Genomic DNA, 24184 nt, shown 5'->3' with positions numbered 1-24184 from the left:
TCCCCTGGTGGCGCAGCGTTTGAGCCCGCAGCCTCTGCAGCACCAGTTTGTTCCCCCGCTGCTGGCGAGGGTCCCACAAAAACAAAAACAAAAACAAAAAAAAAAACTGTTGTAATATAAAAACTGCCCATGTATTGATGGACATTAAGTTTCATTCCATGTCTTCACTATTGTGAATAGTCTGTATTAACAATAAAGGTTCATATATCTTTTCAAAATAGTGTTTTCATAGACTTTGGATAGATACCTAGAAGTGGAATTGATGGATCATATATTAGTGCTATTTTTAATATTTTGAAGAGTCTCCATACTGTTTTCCATAGTGGCTGAACCGAATTATGTTCCTTTTGATAAATGGAGTTTTCTTTTTCATCCAACTTCTTGCAAATACTTGTTGTTTGTTATTTTTTTGCACGTGGGACATTCTTACTGGTGTAAAATGGTATCTCAATGTGGTTTTGACTTGCAGTTTCCTATAATAATAAGTGATGATGAACATTTTTTCATGTTGCCTGTTAGCCATTTGTATATCTTCTTTAGAGAGAACCCAAAGAATGAGCAAACTATAATCTTTTATGTGATTTTTAACAAACACTGTAAATGGCTAATGGGCAAATTTTAAATGTAATAAGCCAGTACATTCTAAGTATGTCGCTCCTATAAAATTAATAAATCAAATCTATAAATGTAATTAAATTCTCCTAAGCATATCAAACATCTTAAAATTGTGACTGGAAGCAGGACTAGCAGTTAAAGATGACAGATTAAACACAGCCATTACAGTCTGTTCCTTTTCAATACTCAGTTGAAATGGCAGCAAGGTGGCCTTTTAAAGAAGGAAATGTGTAAGACAAAAAACAGAAGAGGAAATAACAGCCAAATATTTTGGAAATTAAAAAGCAGATGACTTAGCCAACTCAAGAAAGTTAATGCTAACAGAAAAGGTGAAAAGCACAGAACTTACAATGAAGAACTCCCAAATTTTCCTAGGCTTCAGCTCAACCAGAGCATCTTACAGAAAGGACGACAGCCCAGAAACTTCACATCTAATTAGCACTTTTAGTGCCCTGTACTTAAATAGTAAAACAATTGAGGTATGTTCCTTAATGTAAGCCCTCTTAAATTAAAAATGCTTCTAATATGAGAATATTGACCAAACCAAACACACACACACACACACACACACCAAAAAAATGGAAGGAAAAGAAAATATGTAGGAAGAAAACATTTAAAACATTACCCATAAGGGACACGTGCAGGGAATTGATTGAAGGACAATTATGCTAGAAACCTGACCTAGGTGATAACAGTCCAGGGGGTAGCAGCTCAGATGAAGAGTTGAAAGTAATTATTTCTGGGAAGTGGGAAAAGGAAGGGATTGGAGGAACTGCTATATTTGATAAGAAGCTCAAAAGAACTGTGTATTGACTTGTTTAGTTCACATGGCATTTTGATAAAAATTAAAACTAAACATGAAAAGAGATAAAACATAACCAGATCATACATTGATTAGAAAATTCACATGCCTTGATAAACCAACTTGAGAAATATTTATTTTTTCATCATCTTTGTACTCTGTATTTTCCTGCTGTTAAGTTTCTCATTTCACTGAAGCTATTGCTATTATCTTCAGACTACTATAGCAACTTTAGTCATTGATTAGGGTTTCTCTGTGCTTCCAGGAAAAAATTCTATCCAAATGTAGTTTGGTAAGCCTGTACTATTTATTTACAAATAAATAAATATTTATTGCTCACTGAAAGAGTAAGCATTGACAGATGACCAAGAACTGAGACTTGGGTTCTCCAGTGTTGGGGAGAAGAAGATGTAGCAAAAGATATAGAAGGAAAATAGTAGAGAGGAGAAACGCTAGAGATTGTTCTGTCCTTGCAGCCAGTGGTGAAAATAATGTTGAAAAAAAGTAGAGATCAGGTTGCTAAGTGAGAACCAAACCGACCATTGGTTATATTAAGGTGGGGATCAATGATGCCTATGACATGGGCAGTTTCAGTAGAGTGGTCAGTTTGCAAACCCACTTAGAATGGATTTAAAGGAGGGCATGGAATGGGAACAATTAGAACTGGTGAATGTAGAACATATCAAGGAGGTTTTCTGCATAGGGAAGCAGAAGGGAGTGCTCATCTGTGGAGTAAATTGGGTCGAGAAGACTTTTTTTAAAAATGGGAGCATTAACAGGTTATTTTTATGTGAATGACAGTAATCCGTTGAGAGAGGAAAATTTGATGATGTAGAAGAGAGTGGAGAGTTTCAGAAGGGATTGTCTTTGCATAGAGGAGAGGGAGACATGAGCTTAAAATAGGAGCAGATAAGAAGGTTGAATAGGTGGGCGCAGATGCTGGTGGGTGGCTCAGTCTGTGCAAGTTCTCTGAATGCTTTAGTTTTTCAGTGAATTAGTTAGCAAGATCATCAACCAAGAGTGTGGATAGAGCAAGAGTTTGTGAGTGCTTTTAGGAGAGAGGAAACTGAAATCTATCTTCTAGGATAGTAAGAGTAAATAATTAGGAAATATAGTACAAATGCCAGGCAGAACTGTAAGTTGAAGTTTAGGGTTGTAAGTGTCTCTGGAAAACTTGCTTATCATGAGCATATACTTTTACTTGAAAATACAAAGGAAATTTAGTTATGGTTGTTCTTTTAAGATGGACTTTAATGAATGAATGTTCTTTAAAAATGGGCTTTAGTCATTGATTAGGGTTTCCCTGTGCTTCCAGGAAAAAATTCTATCCAAATGTAGTTTGGCAAGCCTGTATTATTTATTTACAAATAAATAAATACTTATTTATTGCTCACTGAAAGAGTAAGCATCGACACATGACCAAGAACTGAGAAATCCTTAGCAGGTTTGTTTCAGGGGTTAGCACATGTATGGGCACTGCAGCCTGTGTTTTCCTCTCCTCTTTTCTTAAAACCTCTGTGTCCCTGTCTTGCACGTTGTTCTTTCTTATTGACATATATTTCCCTTTCTTATATCGCTTCTATATGGAAATATTTGAACTGATGAGGCCTACCATTATTTTTAAGCTGGAAAAAAAGACAAAAAAAAGTAGCAGAATGCCTGAAAACAGAGTAGAGAAATACACAGTTTTTGTTAAGAAATTACTCATCATGAGGGATCTAAAGGTAAGGCAGCTTAACCATGTTCTAAAGTTCATAAACAAACAAAGAGCAGTGTGTTGGGCCTTCCTGGTGGTGCAGGGGTTAAAGTCTCAGCACTATCAAGCTATCACCAGGCACTGCAGCCTGAGATCCCTGACCAGGGAGCTAACCCATATGGCACTACAGACCTCTCCTGACCCCCCCCACCCCCGATGTTCCCCTCAGCAGTGAGTTTCAGTAGATCTGCCTGTACTGCTCCCCACTTTGTCTCTCTGGTGAATCCTCTCACCCCCTGCACTTCTGGCCTATACCCCAGCCTTGTATAAATAAATAAATAAATAAATAAATAAATAAATAAATAAATCTTTTTTAAAAAAGGCAGAGTGTTGGTATAGAGATTGTTTATAGTTTATCTCAGAAGGCCTCCCAAGCTGTTTTGAGTTACTTTTGGTGAAACTTCCAGATTAACTGAACCCAGAACTTCTTTATTTAATGACTTAATTTTTCAAGCAAGGAAGAAAATGTTTCTTTTTAGTTTTCATTTATTTGCATTTATTTTCAGTTAGTTTTCATTTATTTTCAGTTAGTTTTCATTTATTTACTTTTAAATCAAGAAATTTCTTATAATAGGTAGAAGCTTCCTATCAGGGTTTGTTTATGCAGATACATTATTTTCTTCAGGTTACTTAACCTCACACTCTTTTGCTGTTTTAATGCTGAGCTCGTGGTGTTGGTAGTATTATTATCGATAATTTTCCCTTTACCACATTTGCCCAACATCCTCAATGTCATACAGCTAGGAAATGGTGGGACTAGAAATATTTACTATCACCGTATTCCTTAAATCTGATTCTTGTGGGCCCCATGACTAACTGCTTCCCACTTGGAAATAAAATCAAAGCCAAGAATAGATTTTTCCTTGATCCTTGCACTAAAAACTCTATTTTTATAGAAAGAAGACAGTTTACAGATCATTTCTCTGAAGATATTAGTTCTTTTCTGATCTCGGAGGATCTAGTGACTTGATGGTATATTTAAGTACTTGTTAATTCAGTTAAAGGAAAATGAGAGCACACCTGTGTTTTAGAGTAGCAGATGCATTTTTTGACACTCTGCTGCCCCCTGGTGCCTGATACATAATTTTGCTGTTTTGCACATCACACCTCTGTAAAATGAACAAAACTCTGTAGCACATGTTGCAAAATCATACTGCAGAGAAAACTGAGGTCCCAAACAGTGACATGGATGGTGGTAGATTCAGAATTAGACTATTGAAACATCACTTCTTCCTGCTTCGTCATACTGCCCCTCCTCTATTCAATTATTTATTATTTATCGAATTATTTATCGGATGCCTACTATGAATTTGGCAACTGTTTGAAGCACTCAGGATGGCGAAGTGAAAACTAAGACCTCTTCACTGATGGAACTCATATTCTTATGTGATTAAATAACCAGTAAATAAGGGGAAGTATCAATAAATAAAATAATTTAAGTTATGAAGGATGCATTAAATAGTAATGATGATAGTATTTATGGGGTACTGTGAGAACAGAAAACTAAAGGCACTGTTCAAAATGCTTGGCATGATTTGATTCATTTCATTCTCACAGCAGCTCTCAAATAGCTACTTCACTTTACTGATGAAGATACTGAGGCAAAGGCAGAATGATCTCAAGAGAGAAAACAGAGATTTGAAACAAAACTACTTTTCATTCCAGAAGTGTTTAGCACAGCTTCTTTGGACAGAGAACACTGGAATGACGAGCAGAGGACAAGATTTTAAAGATCTAGGGGAAATAAGCCAGGCCAGGCAGGAGGAACAGCATATGCCAAGGCCTGGAAGGGGAAGTGATTTTGGACTGTCAAGGTCAAGGGAGAAAAGACCCATGTGACTCCAGTGAAGGCACTTGCAGGAAAAGTAGCAGAGTTTGATTCATGCTGAGAACTTGGATTTTATTCTAGACTCTAAGAGAACCCCACTGGAGAGTTTTAATCAGAGGAATTACCCCATTCCTGATAAAAAAAAGAGCCCATTCTGGATCCCAAAGGAACATAGACCATAGAAGGGCGACAAGGTAGGATGAAGGTAACTAATGTCCCACCTGGACCTTCTTCTTTCCTACCCTTTCCATACCCTTCTCTGCATCTCTGCTATTCTGCTGAGCACCCCACTTTCAAACCTTTATTATCAGTGCTCTCTCTCCTGAACAGCCAAGTACTAAATCTGAAACAATCTACCTCTGAAATATCAAATTGATTTTCTCCTTTCCATTTGCACTGCTGCTTTAGCTCCTCATCGCTCCTCACTGTAACCACCTCTGCCCTTGTCTCTCCATTTCCATTCCTTTTATCCACTATTGCCAAAGCATAGCACTGACTTGTCTAATGAGAAGAATTCTTACGTTCAGGGAATTTGAAATCTTAGAGGGACTTGCCTCCTGTGCTCCTGTGTATAAGCCTACACACCATGGGAGTGTTAACTTTCTTTCTTTCTTTTTTTTTTAAATAACAATTATCAGAGTTTTGAAGATTTATTTATTTATACAAGCACTGGGTACAGTCAGAAGCGCGGGAGGGTGAGAGAATTCACCAGAGCCAGAGCAGGGAGCAGAGCAGGCAGAAGGACCGAAGTACACTGCTGAGGGGAGCAGCAGGCGGCAGGAGAGGTTTGTGCGCCATGTGGGACCCTCCTCCGGTGGCCGGGGAGCAGCCCGGGGATCCTATCGGGGCTTTAGAGGCTGCGGGCAGCTTTGCAACCCAGCGCTCAACCGCTGTGCCACCGGGGAGGCCTGGGAGTATTAACTTTCTAAGGTCTATTTCCTAATTGAAAAATCGAGATAACAACAGTATGTGCTTCATCAGGTTGAAATGAGAGTGAAAGGAGATGTTATATGCCAAAAGCTCAACAAAATTCCTAGAACATAGTATTTAATAATCGTTAGCTGTTATCTTTGTCATTAGCTTCTGCTCAAGAACACTGGAGACAATGACTACTGAATTAAATGCAGAATTCTCAGCTTTGCATTCATATCATGTGTCCAATGTACTATTTTTTTTAAAGACTTATTTAAGTACACAAGAACTGGGGTATAGGCTAGAGGTACGGGAAGTGAGAGGATTCACCAGGCAGAGTTGGGAGCAGAACAGGTGACTCTACTGAAATACACTGCTGAAGGGAGCAGCGGGCAAGACAGGAGAGGTCTGCTGAGCCATATGTGTTAGCTCCCTGGCCAGGGATCAAACTCATGCTGCAGTAGCTGCGGATAGCTTCATAGCACTGTGTCTTTAACCCCAGTGCCACCAGGGAGGCCCCCAGGATCCAATGTACTACTAAAGCCTTAGCTCGTCATGGATCTAATGTATTATTAAACCTTAATGTCCACCATTTCAAAAATAGACATTACATAAATCTGAGCAATACTGAACCACATCATATTCCCCTGCCAGGTTCCTGTTCAGGTGTTTTCCTCTATCTAGAACCCTTTGAACTCTTTCCTTGAACTCTCTCCCACTTTCCATCACTAGCTCTCTTTTAAGATTGTTTTTCTGAGGCTTTCCTAATCTCTCAACTGTATAAAGTCCATCCCTTGGACTCTTCAGTGTTTCAAGCATCACTTTCCTATGTTAACTTCTCTCCTGTGTTAATACTCATTAAATAGTCAAATACCATTGATTATTAGATTCTAATCCTAAGATCAAGGACAAGTACTTGCAGGGCCACTGTGTAAGTGTGTGGGGTGACCCTTCATTGGGTATCCAACAAAGCCAGTGAGTTGTGGTTGAGATCCAGCCTGTGTTCTGCTCACCAAAGGGAACTTCATGACATGGGGCTACATCCACCAAGAGGGCATCCTTTTGTGTCTAATTTGCGTAAGTGTGCCCCATAGAGCTGTGGGTCTGGAACCGATTTCAGTCATCTTTGCATCCCAAACTGCATGTGTTACATAGCACAGGAGTCTATACAGCGCAGGTGCTTCATCATCATGACTTAGGTAACTCCTTTTAGCTCGACTGAGCTATGCAGAAATACCTGCCTACTGCTGCCAGACTTTTCAATGGAAGTTGTTCTGGATTTTAATGAAAAACCTCTGGTTCTTTAAGTGTTAGCAATTAAGTCTTAACTCCAGTAATGGAAAATAACACCATAAACTCAGAGTTCAGAGCCTGCTTTGACCATTTGCCAAGACTGTACACAAATGTTCCACTGAACAGCCGTATCTTTATCTCAACTTCAAACAGGAGAAATGAAATGAATGTGACTATTAGATTGTTGGTGCTTTTTCTTTTTCTCTAACTGGCAGTTTATATGACCTGTGACTATCTATTTTGAGGACTAGTTTCTTCTTTATTCTCAAATAAAGTGAATCTTTAACAGGTTTGTCCACATCAGTATTGTTGTGTAAGGGAAATGTTTTGTCATCTCTAAAATTAATTCAAAATTAAATTAATTCATTATTCAGTTCATCTGGCAGTTTGTAAAAGTGGTCCTGAAACCAGCAAAAGCTAGGGGTGGCCATCTTTATTATATGCAGGAATGGAGGAATGTGGAAACTTTAGAAATCTCTTCCATACCCCTACCCTAACTATTGCTTACTTATCTGCCATTTCGTTTTAAGAACTTTATGATGTATTTGCACTATAGCTCTTGTTTGGAGACTTTGGAATTCTGATCTTGTCTTTCTGCTTTCAGTATTAATAAATTCAAAATCTCTTCTAAAAGCAAGTTTAGTTAATAAAAAGAAATTACTTGCACCAAAAATATAGGAGGATGACAGATGGGGTGCTGTGAGGTATGGAATTTGGAGTCTAGGCACACTGATAAATATGGACTGACTGATAATGTTGCTAAGAGTGAGAACAGACCAAAGAAGCAGCAGAGTGAACATGGATGAACCAGAACTGGTCTTTCCTACATCTCAAGGTTCTCAGTCTTTATACAATGCCCTACCTGGTGGGATAGATACTACACATGGAGTATTTTGCCTCAGCTCTTCCTACTACACATGGAGTATCTGTCCCACAGAGATTCTGGAAATGGAACATACCTGTCTAGTTAAATTAGAAGCTCATTTTAGTTCCACTAAGCTGTTACGCTGCAGAAATGCTTGTCTGTTGCTCCCAGACTTTTCAGTGGAAGCTAGCATTCTGGAAATTTATGAAAACACTTCTGTTCTTCCGTGTTGGCAATTAATTTTAAGTTTTTGAAATGTAGAGACAAAACCATACTCTTGGTGAGAGCAGAGGGGCCTGTGCACCACCAGTTTGCATTGCTGTAAAATAGACCCCTGGTTCCTGGACTCTGGAGAGAGCAGTCACACCATGACATTCTCTGTTCAAATGGAGGCATCATTTTTCCTTAAGCATTCCAGAACTATACTTTCTGGGAGAAAAGGTAAGAAAAGAAGCATTTATCTTGTTTTTATGGTTACTTTTAGCAGCATGTCATTTCTATGGAAATGGCCTTTCCTCTATGCTTGTAAATGAGCCCAGAGCCGTGATAGGAACAGTGTTGGTGACAAATAAAGCTAGAGCATTATTCATATTCTCAATAATGTGCTGAAATCAGAATTCAGTCCATACCTGAGTTTTTGGAAATGATGTCTGTGGCTGTGTATCCAGAAGCTGTTAAGAAATCCGGGTCAGAGATTAGGTAATAGGTGCCCTTGTGAAAGAGAGTATCGAACTTTTGAAATGCATTCCAAATGCTCCTTCTTAATTTGTAATTTCAATTTACTGTATGTTTTTCTATAAATTTTAATAAAGTTTTCTACTGACCTTCCCTTTCATCTAGTTACTGATTCAATTAATTCAATAGATGTTTATTGAGCACCTACTATTGCCAACCATTCATTCATCTCCAAGGGATCCATCAGTTAATGAAAAAGATGAAGATTCCTACCCTCAGAGAACCCATATTCTAGAACTAATAAATAAATTAATGCCCTGATATGTTAGGAGGAAGTAATTGCAATGGAAAAGGCAAAAGTAGAGCTAAGAGGAATGGCAATGCGCACCATGTATTTTCAAGTAGGCGTCAAGGTGGACCTCCAGTGACTTTGCAGAGGAGGCATGGTTGTCTTTTTTTTTTAAGTTTCACATTGGTTTGTTTCTTTTCCCCACTCATCAAAGCTGTAAACACTTGTTGGTGAAGGGACTGGTAGTTGGTATCCGTCCTGATAAAGTGCATGTCTTATAAATAAAGAGGACAAGACAAACTTACTACCCACAATTTTACAAAATAAAGCTCTTAAAGAATATCTATTTTTGATACTTTGTGCTTTCCCAATGGAGAGAAGGAAATAATATTATAGTTTATTTCTATAAAGCTTTATCCTTTACAATGTTCTCATATTTTTATTTGATGTGCATGATAACTCGTTGAGGCAGGCTGAATTATTTCCATTTTTCGAGGTAAAGAAATGAGGCTTAGAAATGTCCTGAAGTGGCTTACCTTTCTATGCTTCTTTCCTCCCTTTCCACCTCTGATTTTCCTGTGTGCAAACCTCTGACCGAGTTGCAGCAGGCCCTTGGTGATCAGACCTCTGCTGACCTTTTTATACCATCTCTTGCCAATCTCCCCTTCTCTGTCCATACTGCAGCCATACTAAGCTAATTTCTTTTTCCCATTTCTACACTCTCTCTTGCCTCTGGAATTTTGCACATGCAGTTTCCATTATATCCAGTCATCTTCAAGGGGTCCTTGGGCATCACTTCCTCTGGTGAGCCTTTCCTGACTCCATCAAAGCCAAAGTTGGTGACTCCCCGCTCCACCCATGTTTCCTCATCATGTTGTGCTTATGTCTGCAGCAGCCCTAATTGCTCCTCCTGTCATTGCTTGTGTCCTCATCTGTGAGCTACTAGAAGCCTGAGAATGTCTTCTTCATTTTATCTGCATGTTTGGCAATTTGTAGCCCATGTGGTCTATCAACTGATGAGTAAACAACTTGATTAATCAATTGTTCAGAATCTATAGGATGTTATGGCTCTAGAATCTCCCATGCAAAATCCCCTACGTCCAGGATCTTCCATAGCTTTCTCCTAGTCATTGTATTTTGCCCCAACTCTTCTCTTACAGAGGCTTCCCTAATGATAGCCAGCCCCATCTAAACCTTTTAAACTTGTCCAGTACAGTCTTGCAGCTTGGATATTGTGAAATTCATAATCTGACAGTAGATTAAACTTTCCATGCCTTTTCAATTGTTTCTTGCATTCCTAGATGATAGCTTTACACCTGTCTCCTCTGCAAATTTAATGCCTTATCAGATTTCTCACTGCTTCTGCTCACTTCAGTCTCCTGTCCGGTGTTTCCTGTTTTGTTTTGTTTTTTTTTTTTAAGATTTATTTATTTATTTATACAAGCACTTGGTACAGTCAGAAGCACAAGAGGGTGAGAGAATTCACCAGAGACACAGCGGGGAACAGAACAGGCAGACAGACGAAATACACTGCTGAGGGGAGCAGTGGGCATGGCAGGAGAGGTCTACATGCCTTGTGGGACCCTCACCGGTGGCTGGGGATCGAACCAGCGCTGCAGAGGCAGCAGTCAGCTTCGCAGGCCAGCGCTCCACCACTGTGCCACCAGGGGAGGACATGTTTCCTGTTTTTTATCACAGCCTTATCACTACAAAAACTAGAGTAACTTTCTCCTTTCTCCTCTGGGCCTCTCTAGAAAACTTCCAGATTTGATAAGGGCTTACCAGTATCTGGCAATTTGCCAACCCTGATTCTCTTGTCTTCTCTTTATCCTGTGGCGCTAAAACCAGTATTCTCAGTGGAGTTTGAGTTCTACTTTCAGTTACCTGCTGGTTCATCTTCCCTTTGCTAAGCAGAGATCTTGTATATGGGTGGAAAGTGCTCACAACTGTTGGGTCACTTGTGTTGCTGCAACTTCCTTGATTAGAGCGATTAGCACTGAATATCATGAACCCCAAGGGGTTAGCAAAGCACATGGGTCCATGACCCAATTCACCTGTCATGTGTGTTTGACTCAGCTTTGCCCAGTTATTTTCATTATACTTAAAGTAGAAAAAGAATTTTGGAAGCATCATTAATCACCTCTTCCAGGTATGGTAGTAACAGATAACTGGTTCCAGTAGAGAGGAACATACCAAAGTGTTCTCATTTTAAAATTTGACAGTTAATGCATCAGATTTTCTTGGAATCTTTAAGTAGACAATAGCCCCTGACCTGAATTGTCTCCTTTGAGTCTCACAAACCCACGAGGCCCATTTTACAGATGACTCAGAGGAGCTTAGAAAAGTCAAGAGATCGTGCAACCCATGGGCACCTGGAAGTAGGAGAAGCAGGACAGCATGCAGGTGCTTCTTTGTTGAATCACATCACACACTTGTTTACGTACAATCTACACCCTTATAGAATGTTCCCTCCTTTTAATGCGAGGGACAGCACAAGGGACCAGAGCCTGCACAGCAGACTTCCTTCATCCTTTGCTTTTGCTTAGTCTTTTTTTCATCATGTATCCCATGAAACAAAAAGCATTCCACTTTGGGCACAGATTATTTAGTCCTCCCATGTAAGTCTGGAAAAACAATTAACCAGAATGTTCAGATCACTTTGCTTAGTGGAATTCTCAAAACTGCAATTGCAGTTGGGTATGAGCCACTCCCCACTAGACCTCTGTGCCTTAGTTTTCTTACGAAGAATTTTAACTACTTGAAAGAATTAAGAGAAAAACCTTTTTTAACAAAGTGACTATTTGTCAGTGGTGTGTAGGTATTCAATCTACTCATAAACAAATTGGATCCAAAGAAAAAGATTACTGTAAGTGGTTGTGCTAGTGATTCACAGATGTGTTATACTGAGTGCCTGAATCCTTACTATATGTGTTTTTTAATCTCCTACTATTAGAACATTTCTTAAAATAAGCAGATATCTAGGCAAGTCTCCTTTTCTGCAAGACCTTGATATTTAGAGTTCACAAAGCTTATTATATTTATATGTGCAATTGCATCACTTACAAAAGAAATTTATCACATGAAACAAAATTAAGAATACCTGAGGTTATATTTTCATTTTGAATTATGTTTTACATTTTGTGGTAGGCGAATCAAAAAGTTGCAAAACTCAAAAGATAACTGTTTTTAAGTACATATTCTATTACTGTATGGTTATTCTAACTAATGCCTTTTAATTTTGGAAAGCATAAAAATAACTGTAATAACAAAACTTGAGAGCAGAACCATTGCTAATTTTAAATTACTTGATATTCATATTTAAATATTCCAGATGGACTATACTCAGGATGAAATTTTTGTGTGAATTTTGCCCTTGCACATAGTCTTGAAAGTTTAATCTCACAATTTGTCCTTAGAAAATTAGCAGACGATGTCTCATATTCTCAGCAATTGTAACTGCCTTAGATTGAGCCTGACTTTGTGACGAATATATTGTTGCCTGCCAATGCTGCCTAATGCCTGCCAGGGCTGCCAATGCATAGTTAGTATCAACTGTGGATTAATTATGGATTATGAATCAATAAAGCTAATTGACTAAAATCATATTGAATAGCTTACAGTATGAGTTTTGCAGTTCACTCATTCTCCAAGGCTGCCATTATTTTCAGTTATTACCAAGACAATTTTTACTGGGAGCTTCTCTTCTTATACCTACCATACCTAATCTCCATATGATTCAGGAAGACATAGGTGTGAACACTTCTCTGCATGAACCCACCTAGCGATGAAGGTAACATTTCCTGTGTTGCAAGGAGCCATGTGGGTGAGGCAGGTCTATAGACTGTAGAATCACAAAGCTGCAAGTATGTCCTTAGCTCTCCCACTTAAGCCTAAAGGAGATGCTAAGAGTTATCAGAGACATCTTCATGAGATCCCTTTTCTACCACACCTTGGCTTTGGGATGCTGTAGAGAAAGCATGTTAACTGTAATTCATAATAACTTCACTATAATTAAACTGAGGGCAGTTTATTTCAGAGGTTCATGTTAGTAAGAGGCCAGCTCTGATCTCACTTAATTGGAAGTAGAAAGCTACAGCAATAGTACAAGTAAAATAAAGACAACTCATTAAAATAGAAATCCATATTCTGTTAGACTGGGTAGTGGTGGAAAAGATCACCACTGCAAGTTCTTCATGGTATCTTCAGATATGGTCTGTTAAAAGCATGTATGAAGCAACTATCGAAAAATCTCACCTTCAATCTCCTGAAACAGTTGATACACAGCCTAAAATTTAAATGATCACTTTGATGACTTGCTATATAACCAAAACGTAAATGGTGACGTATTCAGTTGATTCAAAAAATTGACTGATACCACAATTTAAAATATCCAAGGTCATTATTCAGTATTTAACTAACTGTTACTTCCAGAATAAATGTATGAATTTACATTTTATTTAATAGATAAATGCCTCTAAAAGGCATTTAGATAGAGATTATAAGCAAGATGCGTTTCAAGTACAAATAATGCCCTAAGTTAATGCCCTGAATTTTTTTGTTGAAAAGTGAAATAGTGCTGTATTTCCTTTTTCCCCAATTATAATATGATATACTTTTCTGTGCTAACAAGGCATTGTTTGTTCTATGTCTATTCAGTGGCTCAACTACTAATTAACTAAGTGGAATCAGAACCTTAAGAGAAATTATCATCATTTCTTAGTGAGTTAAACTACATTTTCCATGTTCATTAATCATTCTTGGACTTGCATTAATGAAATAGGTGGCAAGTGTAGGTTTATTAGTCTAAGGGGCTTAGGATAAATTTTATTGCATTGTACTAAAGAAAAATATTTTTGATTATATTTTATTTTATTGAGGTAACCTTGGTTTATAACACAGAGGTTCAAATTCATACCTCCTCAGATAAATGTTAGCACACCACACCTGCCACCAAAAAAGAAGTGCTCTTTTAGTCCTCCATTTTAAAATGTCTTCTCCTTCAACTTCCATTTGATAAGCCTAGGGAGTTTCCCACAAACAGTGGCCTTTGGGGGGGGAGAAAATTATGAACAAATGAGAAAGAAGGCACTTTGCAGACAAGCTTCACTTAGCAGAACTTCTTTCATTAAACGAGGCTACCAGAAAGACAGATTGCAGAATATTGTTACCTCCTTATCACTTAAAATGGGCACTTTTCTTTCTCCCTGGTTGCTATTTATTACTGAAAGGAGCAATGCCAGCTTCCCCTTTTATCAGATACTAATCAGATACTAATCAGTAAAATGCCAGCTTCCCCTTTTATCAGATACTAATCAGTAAAAAAAAAAAGGACACCACAGTGTTTTAAAATTGTGCACCAATAAAATCAAATATAACTGTAACTCAATGGTCTGAAATTCAAAAGAACCCTGAGCCTGAATTCAATATTTACATTACTAGAGCAACTTCTTTATATATCTTCCCTCAAATATCTGAACTTGGTTATATTTGTTATTCAACTAAGAACAAAAAAAGATTCTTTAAATCTCTTGGCCCACAGTTGTGTTGACTCCTAACCAGGTTTCTTATGGGGAAAGGTTAAGTAAATATTTTGATAACAGATAAAATCTTCAAAATGAGCCACAATGTTAAGTAAGGCAAGTTAGATTTTGTAGGCTAGAATGTCGAGGACAGAGAACAGAGAAATGATTTGCAAGTCATGCAGTGGTGATTCTTTTTTAGTGTAAAGTTTGTTGTCCTAAATTTCAACAACTCTTTTAATATATCACCTAGTCCTTTATAGGCAGTTGTTGAGAGAGAACTGAGCCCATGAGTAGCAAACCCTGTATGCTTGTTTGGGGCCAAATAGCTGCTAAAAGTGAGTATATCCATCATTTGAAAAAAATAAGAGTTATGGAAACTATGGGGTTTGAGAGTATATGCACTACTAATGATATTCAAATTAATTTAAAATAAATATGTGTCTTTTGAACAAATCCATTCACAAAACAAATGTGGCCTACAGAGCCCTGATTTCTGACCACCATAGTTTTGCCCAACCTATGTAGTAATTACTTTCAACTTCTTTTCCAACACTCAGATACCTTCTCGAACATTCTTGGCTAGTGGTTGTTCACTTCTGTTTTAACAACTCCAGTGGTGAGAAATTGCTAATTTCTTAATTATATCCACAATGGTAGTGATAGTAATCATTTTTGTGCTTTAGGAGAATAATAACAACGACTTGTAAACTTTAATAGATGGTTACTCTGACCAACAAGTGTTCAATAGTCCTCTCTTTTCTGATTTTTACTTAAGAGTCTTTCACTGTTGAGGGTTTTTCTTCTTTGCTTCATGAATGATGTAATCAGTTCCTTAGCAATCATAAAGGCCCTCATATTTGGCTGTAATATTCTAAGCTTAACTTAATTGTCTCATGTCATATAGACTGATCTTGGAAAGGCCTATTTGCCATTTGCATTTTTCATTCCATCACAAATTTTCTGAGCAATTTCTTGGTGCTAGTCATGGTGCTAGATCTGGGATATAATGGAAAGAAAGACTCAAAGGGCTATGCCTTCCTTTGGTTTACATGCTAATAAGGGAGACATAAAAACAACATAATTAAAAAGTTTTCTGAGGGACTTAGTTTTCTGAGGGCTAGCAAGGGAGGCAGGAGTTAGAACGTGCATGGATTTCTAGGCCTCTAGCAATTTGGCATTTTCAAAGAACTAAATGAAAATCCACTGAAAAACTTTAGGCAGAATAATGAAATGATCTTAGAGAACTGCTTGTGGAGAACTGCTTAACACAAAGTGTAGAAAAGACAAAGTTTTTTTTTAATATTTATTTATTTATGCATACAAGGACTGGAGTACAGGTGTGGGGGTGTGGGGGTTAAGAGGATTCACCAGAGACAGAGTGGGGAACAGAACAGGCAGATTGACTGGAATACACTGCTGAGGGGAGCAGCAGGCGAGTCAGGAGAGGTCTGCTGTGCCATGTGTGTAGCTCCTGGCCGGTGCGAGATCGAACTCATGCTGCAGATGCTGGGGATAGCTTCATAGGTTACATCTTAACCCCTTGTGCCACCAGGGAGGCCCAAAGACAGAAAGTTTTAATAAGAAAATACATCATGGAAGATACTATTACACATAGACAAGAATGGTATGGGAGAGAGGATAGACATAATTTTGTGTTAGTGATTTTAGGCTGGTATAGCAACACCACGTAGTGGATGGCTGAAACAACAAGCATTTATTTTTCACAATTGGGGGGTCTGTAAGTCTAAGATCAAGGCGCTCGCAGATCTGGTGTCTGATGCAGACACTCTTGCTGGTTTGCAGAGGCTGTCTCCTTGTACCCTCATGTGGCCAAAAGAGAGAGAGCTCTAATCTGATCTAATACTTATCCCATCATGGGACAGTCACCCTGATGACATGATCTAACCCTAACAACTATGGAAATGCCCCCATCTCCTCCCACCACCCCACAAGTGTTAGGATTTCAACACATGAATTTTGGGGAGAGACAAAAACATATCTTATTCCCCAATTTACATTCCCAGTTTAATCTTTTCCTGTTTAGCACAGGCAAGAATATGACTATGAAGACATATCACTGCCATGATAGGTTATGGCATGTGGCAAAGATAAAAGGATTTTGGAAATGGGATAAAGGTCCCAAATCAGTTGATCAGTTATTCCAGAGGAAGAGAGTGACCTCCTCAAGTGAGTCCTCTAAAAGCGGGTTCAGAAACCCCAAACAAAAGTCAGAGGGATTCAGAACATCAGATGCACTTTCCTCTTGACTCTAAAAGAAGCAAATTACTGTATGGGAAGGCCAGGTGGCAGGAATTAGTGGGTGGTCTCTAGTTGCCATAGGTCCCAGACCTGTAACTGCAAGGAAATGAATTCTGCCAACAACCAGAGTTAGTTTGTTGTGTTCCATTATCACAAGCTCCCTCATTATTGAAAAACATAGGCTGTTAATAACCAAAAGCTGTGGAATAGGAAAATAGGGTCATATCAGCACAAGACCACTGCTATTTATGGAGAGAGTGTAAAATTTGTTCCCTATTTTCTTGGTTTAGTACCATCTTTCAACTGGCAACACAAAATGTTCCAATTCCTTGGACAAAGCTGCTTAGTTGTGTGAATTATACAAACAATACATGGTAGCATCTTTTCCCTTTCTGTCATGTATAAATTTGTTGATATCCTTTAAACATTACATGATACTGGCTATTAACATTTTGTGAAATTCTGTAGGTAATGCTCTTATTAAGACTTGCAGCAACCAAGAAAAACAAATGAAATTTGACAGCACAGTTGAGGCCCCCAGAAGGGGTGGGTAGTTGTGAGTGTAGAGCAGAGGGCACTGCAATACAGTGGAAGATCATTGGTGCTTTGGTGGCGGGTGTGATGTGATCACATACATTTGTTAGATGTGTGAACCTGCACCCCTAAAACATATACAGTGTTTTAAATAAATGTTACCTCAATAAAATATTTTTAAAAAGAAAAAAAATTAAGATCATGCCTTTGAGCATATACATTTGCTTTCCCTAGAAATTTATGCAATAACAAAATGCAGTTGCTTTATTGAAGTGTTGGATTTCATTATCTTAACCTTGGGACAAAGAGAAGAGAGAAGGAGTTTTATTGAATAAAATGGGTTATTTGTTTTCCAGTATCCAATTGATTAAAAATGGATGCATTTGCAATAACAGGAGACAAACCTACCTTTTGATAATTATTTGTTTTTTGTTTCTTCTTTTTTTTAGTTTATGTAATATCCCTGCAGCTACACCAAGAGAGCAGCATTGCAGAAGTGATTTGAGCTGCTTCTGTACGTGCACAAGCATATGAGTGTGTTTGCACACCCACATGCATATGATTCACACATCTCTTTCCACGAAGGATTTGAGGTAGCACAGGATGCTATTCTGAGTAGAAAAGTCACATCGAATGCAGGCAGCTAGTAGGTCAGATGCTACATGATGCCAAAGCTTAGATTTCTTGAAATCTCACAAGTTGAAGGAGGTGAGATCCCAGAGCTTTTAATTTGTAGGAGGGCAAAATAATTCCTTTGTGTTGCAGAGATGTGCGATAAAGATTTCACTAAGAAAGCCAAGTTTTTAGAAGAGTTTACTATGAAATTCATAAAGATAAAAGCTCTAATATTTTATGCTTGAAAGCATATTTTTTAAAAAAGGATTTATTTATCAAAATTTAGTCTCTAGGATATAATCGGCTTTCAGTGTTTCTGACTTGGTTTCTGTCTGAGGTCTATTTGTAAGGGTCAAATAATCTTTCTCCAACAAGCCTCAGCTTAGACATGCCTGATGACCTTTGACTGAGTTAACCATCTTCTGTAGGGGAGGATTCAGACCACAAATATCTTGGACTTAATATCGTGAACAAGAGTGTTGTTAGAAACATCAAATTGATTATTTTCTGCTTTCTATTTAGGTTGAAATAACATAAATCCTAAGCTGTAGGTGTACCATTTAGGTAATTGTGACAAGGCCCTTCTTTCATTCCTGCTTGAAAGCAGCTAATATGAAATCAGTGGTCATCCTAACAAGAAGACTATCCTTGTCTTTATTAAGTGTAATTATAACCCATTCTTAGCCCTTTATACACAAAGTGGATCCAGCATCTTTAAATGAATAGAACTATATCGAGGAGTTTTTAGAAAAGAACAATGGTGACTTGAGACTTCTCTCTAGATATTTTGGAAGAATTTGGAGGGACCAGATAGAGTGACTGAGAGTGTGGGCTTTGGTATCTGCACAGGGCATGACTTCCATAAGCCTCTATTTTTATTTTTCATAAATGGGAATAATAATAAGTCCTACCTCCGGTATAGTTTGTAAAGTATTTACCAGATGCATTATCTCTCCTGGCAATTGTAACAAATTGTCAAAGACTGAGTTGTTTCAAACATCAGAATTTATTAATGTATTATATGGCAACCTGAGGTCCAGTTTGCATCTCACTGGGCTAACATCAAGGTGAGGGTAAGGCTGTATTCCTTTCTGGAGGCTTTTGGAGAGAGTCCATTTTTTTGACCTTTCTAGAATCTAGAGACTTCCCCTAGCCCATGGCTCATGGTCCCTGCCATCTTCACAGCCAGCAATGGCTGATCAGGCCTGTCTCATCAACCCTCACTCTGGCACTGACTGCTCTTACCTTTTCCACATCTGTGGACACTTGTGATCATATTGGGTCCCCAGGACAATTTCCCCTTTCAAGATTAGCTGATTAGTGATCTTAATTCTACCTGCAATCTTAATCCCCTTTTGACATGGTGACATACTCACAGGTTGGGGGATTAGAACAAGGACTGTTGTAGGAGTCATTTTATTGCCTGACACACCAGAGAACCTTCCACAAAGTACACACACACACACACACACACACACACACACAAACACACACACGGAATGTTAGTTTTTGCTTTTCTTAAACATTCCCCACCATGATCACCACCAATAGAAAACCTCTCCGAGGGCCCCCCCGGTGGCCCAGCGGTTGAGCACTGGGCTGTGAAGCTGCCCAGCTGCCCGCAGCCTCTGCAGCGCTGGTTTGATCCCGGGCCACTGGCGAGGGTCCCACATGGTGTGCAGACCTCTCCTGCTTCCCCCGCTGCTCCCCTCAGCAGTGTATTTCGTCAGTCTGCCTGTTCTGTTCCCCACTCTGGCTCTGGTGAATTCTCTCACCCTCCTGCGCTTCTGACTGTACCCAGTGCTTGTATAAATAAATAAATAAATAAATAAATAAATAAATAAATAAATAAATAAATAAATAAATATTAAAAAATAAAAGAAAACCTCTCTTAATGGTTTTGTTATTTGGTAAGAAGATGCCAACTGACTGTGTTTCAGAAACCAGATGAATCTAGACACCTCCCACACTGCGATTCAATACCTTTACAAACAGTCATGTTGGCACTCTGCATTTGAAGCTGAAATATAAAGAACAGGGTTATTACCAAGTCTGACCTAAATACACATGCTCTGTAGCTTCCTCTATGCAGTTCTGCCTTTCTTAAGGATATTTTCTGCTGTGTTGTCAACCCGCCTACTTGTGGCTCACTCTCCCAAAGTAGAATGTGTTGCTAATTCTTCTGTCAAGCTTAAAGCACAAGGTCCAGTTTGAGCTGAACAACTCCCCCGTAATATTCTATGTGTCCCTGAAAACATCTCCAGAATTCACATGAATCATTTTGTTCTCAAGCTATCCCTTCTTCTGCTGGTTGTAAAAGTAGCACCACTGTCATGCAGCTGTGAAATCTGGGATCACGTGCTCCTTGTACTGCCTAACATCCTTGTTAGTCTTCTCAAACAGTCTTCCTCACTGAGACAATCCAAGTTCAAGTTTTTGATACCTTTGTCTGGGTTATAGATATAGTCTCCTAAATGTCTCTTGCGGTCCTTCCTTCTTTTTTGATTTGTGCCTCAGGACAAGTCTCAGGTGCCTCCCTTCCATCTCTGCTGCCTTTTGTGAGTCCTCTTTGTATTTATTTTTAAGCTCCTACCATATGCCAGATATTGTACTTAGACATTTTACATACATTATTTCATTTAATCCTAATTTAAGGTCCTGGTAGGTAGATGCTATTTCTCTTTTTTTAACTAGTGAAACTGGCAAACTGAGGGATAGAGAGCTTTATGTAATTAGACAAACTACACAGTAAGTGGCATTATAGAAAATTCAAACTCAGAAGGGTCTGATTTCGAAATTCTAATTTTATCACCATCAGAGCCCTGCTGTTTGACCTTGTTTTTAAAATATCTTTTTTATGAAGATGCATGAATTGATGGGTTAGAACAAGCATATCATAGTTTGGTCATCTTGGTGGTGGTTTCTATGGCAGTTATCGACTGCTTGGTCTCTTTCTTTTTAAAGAACTAGTACTTGTCAAAACTCTGTCTTTGAAGTAGCTTACAGATTAATCCAGGTACATTGTTCATATCTATAAAAAAGGGAAAGAAAGTAAATAAGAAGGAAAGAAAGAAAGGAGGAGCAATGAGGGAGGAAGTCGTTTACCTATCTGGCTTTAAGCCTTGCTAAATTAGGACTCTTGCTGACATAAATAATCATAATAAACCTGTTCCTTTTCCAGTAGAGAGATCAACTCTCAGCAACCAGTGATAAGCCAAAACATGTTTTACTTATTTGACCAAAACACCCACAGAAGTAACAGAAACCAGTTTAGCAACTTTGTAAGTGGGTGCAAAAGGATGCCTATAAATAAAGCCTTCCATTGTTTCTCTCTGGCCATAGTTGTTTTGGAATGCTGATGGCTTCACATGTTCCTACCCGGAACTCTTACTGCAACCTAGTAAGTTTAGCTCTCACTGATATTTTGATACTTACATTTTTTTAGATTCTAATTCTGATACTTTTTTAAAAAATTATGTTTATTGAGATAATGTTGATTTACAACACTCTGTATGTTTTAGGGGCGTGAGTCCATCATCTACAATGGATGTTATTGTTATAGAGCAGCCCCGAAATAAACCAACACCAAACCACCAATAATCCTCTCTCAAGGTCCATTGAGCCTCTTCCCCCAATTGCTCCCACACCTTCATCTACTCCTGGTAGCCTCAGTTTCTTCTCAGATTTCAAGTGTTGAATTTTGTTTTTTGGGGTTTTTTGCCTGTTCTTTTGCTGTGTCTTTTATATTCCACACATGAATGAAATCATGCAATATTTGCCATTCTCATTCTGATTTATTTCACTTAACACAATCCCCTCAAGTTCTATCCATGTTGTCAAAAATGGGGAGATTTCATCTTTTTTAGTTAAGTAGTATACCATGTTTACATATGCTGCATCTTCATTATGCATTTATTTGCCCTTGGGCACTAGGGTTATTTCCATTGTTTGAATATTGTAGAGTGCTATAGTGAACATAGGAGTGTATATATTCTTTCTGCTTAGTGTTTTTTTGTTCTTTTTTTTTATTTTTTTTTATTTATTTATTTTTTTATTTTTTTATTTTGTATAGAGGCATATTTTATTTATTTATTTGTTTGTTTTGTTTATACATGCACTGGGTACAGTCAGAAGCACAGGAGGGTGAGAGGATTCACCAGAGTCAGAGCGGGGAGCAGAGCAGGCAGAAGGACCGAAGTACACTGCTGAGGGGAGCAGCGGGCGGCAGGAGAGGTCTGCGCGCCATGTGGGACCCTCCTCCGGTGGCCGGGGAGCAGCCGGGGATCGAACTGGCGCTGCAGAGGCCGCGGGAAGCTTCTCAACCCAGCGCTCAACCGTTGCGCCACCGGGGAGGCCCAGTGTTTTTTTGTTCTTGATGTAGATACCTAGGAAAGTGATTGCTGGATCATGATAGATCTATTTTTAATATTTTGAAACATCTCCATATTGTTTTCCACAGAGGCTAGAGCAATCTATGTAGTAGGGTTACTTTTTCTCCACTCCCTCAGCAGTACTTGTTACTTCTGCTCTTTTTGATATGATCCATTCTAAGGGGAAAAAGATAGCATCTCACTGTGGTTTTGATTTGCACTTCCCTGATGTTAAGTGAGGATAAACATTTTTTTAGTGTGCCTGTTGGCCATGTGTGTATCTTCTTTGGAGGAGTATTTATTCAGATTTTCTGCCTATATTTTTTACTGGGGATTTGTTTTCTTTTGTTGAGTTGTAGGAGTTATTTGTAGATTTTGGATGTCAGCCCCCCTTTTTTTAAAGATTTATTTTATTTATGCATACAAGAGCTGGGATGTAGGCCAGAGGTTTTGGGGATGAGAGGATTCACCAGAGACAGAGTGGGGAGCAGAACAGGCAGATCTACTAAAATACACTGCTGAGGGGAGCAGCAGGAGAGGCAGTAGAGATCTGCTGCACCATGTGTGTCAGCTCTCTGGCTGGGGATTGAACTCATGCTGCAGTGGCTTTGGATAGCTTCATAGTGCTGAGACTAAACCCCTTGAGCCACCAGGGATGCCCATCAGCCTCTTTTGGGGTATATGATGTGCAAATATTGCATTCTATTTGGCAGTGTGTGTTTTTGTTTTAATGACTGTCTTTCACTGATCTGAAATTTTTTTGTTTGTTTATTTTTGCTTTTGTTGCCCTTGTTATTGTAGTTGAGTTCCCAAAGACATTCCTGAAACTAATATCATGGAGTGTTTTGCCTATGTTTTCTTCTTTTTCTTTGATCCATTTGGAATACTTTTTTGTATATGAGGTGTACTTTTGTGTACTTTTTTGTATGCTATGAGGTAGTAGTCTAGTTTCATTCGTTTACATGTGACTGTCCAATTTTCCCAGTTCTACTTGTTATATTCCATTGGTTGGTATATCTGTTTTTATTCTAATGTGATACTATTTTGATTACTGTTGCTTTGTAGAACAATTTAAAGTCTGAAGATTAATAACCCCACTCTTTTTTGACAGGATTGTTTTGGCTTTGTGAGTCTTTAATTTGCCATAAGAATTTCAGTAATGTCTGCTGTTTCCCTGAAGAAAACTACTGGAATTTTGATAGAGATTGTGTTGTGTCTGTATATTGCTTTGGCTATTTAAGAATATTAAGCTGGCTATTTAAGAATATTAACTCTTCCAATCCATGAACATGGGCTGTCTTTCTATTTCCAGTGTCTTTTATTTCTTTTCTCAATGATTTATAGTTTTTGTTGTGTATGTCTTACATTTCCTTTGTTAATTCCTGGGTACTGCATTTGTTAAATACAATTGTAAATGAGATTGTTTTATTGATTTCCTTCACTTCTAGTTGTTTCCATTTAAGAAATCAATGGAGCTTTTGTATATTGATTTTGTTACTTAATATTTTACTAATTTTATGTTTCTGATAGTTTAAAAAAAAGAACAGGAGTCCTGAGGGTTTTCTATGTGTATTATCATGTCATCGCAAATAGTGATACTTTTATCTTTCTTTTCCAATTTGGATTACTTTTTTATCTTTCTTTTTGTCTAATTGCTGTAGCTAGAACTTTCAATACTATGTTAAATAGTACTGGTGAAAATGAACATCCTTGTCTTGTTCCTGATCTTAGAGGAAAAGCTTTTAGTTTTTCACCATTGATTATGCTCTTAGCTGTTGGTTTATCATATATGGCCTTTATTATGTTGAGTTATATTCCTTTATTCCCATTTTTTAAGAATTTTTATCAT

General features: G+C 38.2%; 1 protein-coding gene across 3 annotated transcripts in view; it reads left to right on the top strand.

The window, feature by feature from the left end:
• Positions 1-24184, top strand: part of OXR1 (oxidation resistance 1) — a 285034-nt gene that overhangs the window by 160252 nt on the left and 100598 nt on the right. The window lies entirely within an intron of this gene.

The sequence above is a fragment of the Talpa occidentalis genome, unplaced genomic scaffold, assembly GCF_014898055.3.
Source record: "Talpa occidentalis isolate TD23 unplaced genomic scaffold, MPIMG_talOcc4v2.1, whole genome shotgun sequence".
NCBI classification, from domain to species: Eukaryota; Metazoa; Chordata; class Mammalia; order Eulipotyphla; family Talpidae; genus Talpa; species Talpa occidentalis.
This window is presented reverse-complemented; position numbering and strand designations above follow the sequence as displayed.